The sequence below is a fragment of the Ursus arctos genome, unplaced genomic scaffold, assembly GCF_023065955.2.
Source record: "Ursus arctos isolate Adak ecotype North America unplaced genomic scaffold, UrsArc2.0 scaffold_34, whole genome shotgun sequence".
Classification (NCBI taxonomy): domain Eukaryota; kingdom Metazoa; phylum Chordata; class Mammalia; order Carnivora; family Ursidae; genus Ursus; species Ursus arctos.
Window position 1 is genome coordinate 18,768,156 of NW_026623030.1, and position 3,271 is coordinate 18,771,426.

The following is a 3,271-nucleotide window of genomic DNA, read 5'->3' on the forward strand; positions in this document are numbered from 1 at the left end:
TGAGCATTGTATTAATTACCTGGTCCAATGCCTGGCACATGGGACGAGCTCAATAAATAGGTCCAGCCTTGTTGTTATTGTTACCCACCTCCCTGTGAGACTAGTATAATTATGCCCATGCTATGGATGAGAAGACTGAGTCTCAGAGGGGTGAGGCCACTTGTGCAAGAGCAGATGGCTGGTAAGTGGCAGAGGGGTATTGTTCCAGGCCCCCTGCGAACGGTGGTGGGGAGGCACGACAGGCCAGTGAAGAATACGGGAAGCTCAAAACCAGGGACAGAGGGTGTCTGAAGCATGGAGGGGCTCTATAGCCTACGTCAGTACAGGAGGAGGTAGTGAGCAAGGTTCAAATCCTGCCTTGCATTTACAAGCTGTGTGACCTCAGGCAAGTCACTTCACCTCTCTGAGCCTCAATTGTCTCGTCCGTAAAATGGGGGCTGAGGCAAGACCCACCTCAAACGATAGCTGTGATGATTAGATGCCTGGCATAAAAGGAGGTCAATAAACACTCAGAAAACAGCCCCCTCCCAAAAAGGCGGTACAGGAAGGAGATGGGTAACCAAGGATGGGGCCTCCTTTGGATTGCACCACACAGCTCTGGTAGGAGATAGGAGAAGAAAGTCTTTCTTCTGTTGGGATTTTGAGGAGTGACTGATTAGATTATAATGAGCAGGCTCATCAGGGAGTACATGCTATGTAAACAGTGACCTCTTCATAAAACCATAAACAGAAAACAATGCAAAGTGTGCTTTGAGTTTATGGCATGGTTAATGTGTAATAAAGTCTGCTTGTTGGAAAATCATTTTAAAGGTCTACTATTATTATTATTATTTTGAGTGAGGGGACAATTTACCCGGGTATTTTTGGTAGAATAAAGAAGGGGCTTCTATGTTCAGTAACCATTGTGAAATGCCGGTAGCGAATCCCCATAACACAACTCGCTAACATTTACAGAGGCTGTTGTGATTAAGTGGGAACCAAGCTACCGAAAAATCTACAACAAGAAGTCAGCAAAGTAAGATCAAGAGACTATAAAGTACACAATATATAGAGAATGAAATGTAATTTATTTCCCTGGGGAGGCGATCTGTACTGACAGCAGCAACAGAGTGACTGTAGACGTACTCTATTTCCAGCCACGATAGTCTATTGCAGTCAGCACATTTGAAAATTGAGAAATTGTGTACGCAATTTAAAACCCCAATTGATTACAACCCACCAGCGTCCTAAGAAAGTGGGCAGCCCATTTTAAAAAGGAAAAACTGAGACTCAGGCAGGAGAGATGAGTCGCTTGCTTACTCCTTGCTGAGAACCCACAACTTGGGCAACTGGAGAAACCCAGTGAGCCTGTTACTGGGGCAAAGTGTAGACAAAGGATGACTCAAGTTTCACATGTGGCTTTTTTTTTTCCCTTTGCCTCCAAATTGTTGTCTGAGAAGGACTGTGCTCTTTCCAAGGGTTCCTTTGAATAAAATGATCTGTTGCAGAAAGCAAGATCTGGCCCCAGGACAGGGACCCAGCCAGCAGGGAGACAGCCACCTGTGCTTGGGAACAGGGTTAGGACTTCAAAGTGCCACAAAGTTTGGAAGGATGGGGTAAGGTCCCTGGAGGACCATGGCTCTTGTCTCATATGCCAGGACCTGGCCGTCAGTTCTCAAAAAGCAGTGTCACACAGGTGGGGTGGCCAGATTGGTTGCTTTCTCATTTATCCAGAGCTCAGCTGGAGTCCCTGATTTAGGCCACTGGTGAAAAGACATTTGTCTTCTTTACAAAACCCCTAGACGCTTGGGTCTGGCCCAGAGCACAGAAAACAGAGAGGGTGAAATGTTGCTGGCAGAATTGCCAGGGATGTTGGCATCTCCTCTTGCAGAGCCCAGCCTGGTCCTGGGCCACCTGAGCAGCCTGCTTCTTTTGTGAACGTCCACTGCACACTGGTACATCCCTGGAGAGGAAGAATTCTAGAATCCACCTGGAAAACACTTTCTTCAATTCACAATGATTTTGTTCACCCTAAAACCGGGGTTGGTGGTTGTGTATTGAAGCTGTTCGGGTTTCAAGACTGTGTTTTTTTTTTGTTGTTGTTGTTGTTTTAAATTTTATTTATTTATTTGAGAGAGAGAGAGAACGAGTGAGCTTAAGTGGGAGGAGGGACAGAGGGAAAAGCAGACTCCCAGCTGAGCTGGGAGCCCGATGCGGGACTCCATCCTGGGACCCCGGGATTATGACCTGAGCCGAAGGCAGACGCTTCACTGACTGGGCCACCAAGGAGCCCCTCAAGAGTGTGTTGATTCGTGTGTCCAGCCAGAGGAAATAGAATTTAGTTTCATGTCACCACCTGCCATGGCCATAGCCTGCAACATGTAGGAAGCTTAGTGGAAGCCGGAAAAATCATGAATATGGTCACCTGTCTTTGGTCAAGTGACGGGATCATCAAAGAAAAATATCAGAGGACATTGTTCACATCCTTCTTTATTATCGGCTATTTGAAAGCAATTCACTGTGGGCTGCCAAATTTATTCTAAAAGCCGGCATCACCAGAAGCAAAAGAATCGTTCTGGTGTGTGCAAAAGGTGTAGGTAAAATGCCACTGAACATAGTTCATTTAAGCTCATTGGAATTTTTTTTTTTTTTTTAAGATTTTATCTATTCATTTGACAGAGAGAGAGAGCGCACAAGCAAGGGGAGCAGCAGGCAGAGGGAGAGAAGCAGGCTCCCCGCTGAGCAGGGAGCCTAATGCTGGGCTCGATGCTGGGCTCAATGCAGGACTTGATCCCAAGACTCGATCCCAGGACTCTGGGATCATGACCTGAGCCGAAGGCAGACGCTTAACCGACTGAGCCACCCAGGTACCCCTAAACTCCTTGGAATTTTTAACAATGCAAATCACTGCCTAAATGATCCCTTTGGTGATGTTTCTTGGAGTTGTCTCCTCCTACATTTCACGAAAGGAGCTCTGGACCTGAAGAATCACCTGGGAGCCCTGGGTCTTTAGAGCAGTAGCAGACATTCACTGTTCTGTATTCTTTGTGCGCAGGCACTGGTCGAATGCTGACCACGGCTCTCAGAAGCAGACATGAGTGTGACCCTGCTTTAGCGATGAGGAAGCTGAGGCACAGGGAGGTTAAATCATAGCCCCGGAGGTCAAGAGGGTCAGTGACGGATCTGGGATTTGAACCAGGTTTTGTCCGACGATAAGGTCCTTGGCCTTACTCACACCTCCAGCCACGCTCCAAGCCAGAGACAGCTGCTGTTGCTTTCGCTGTATCCTCTG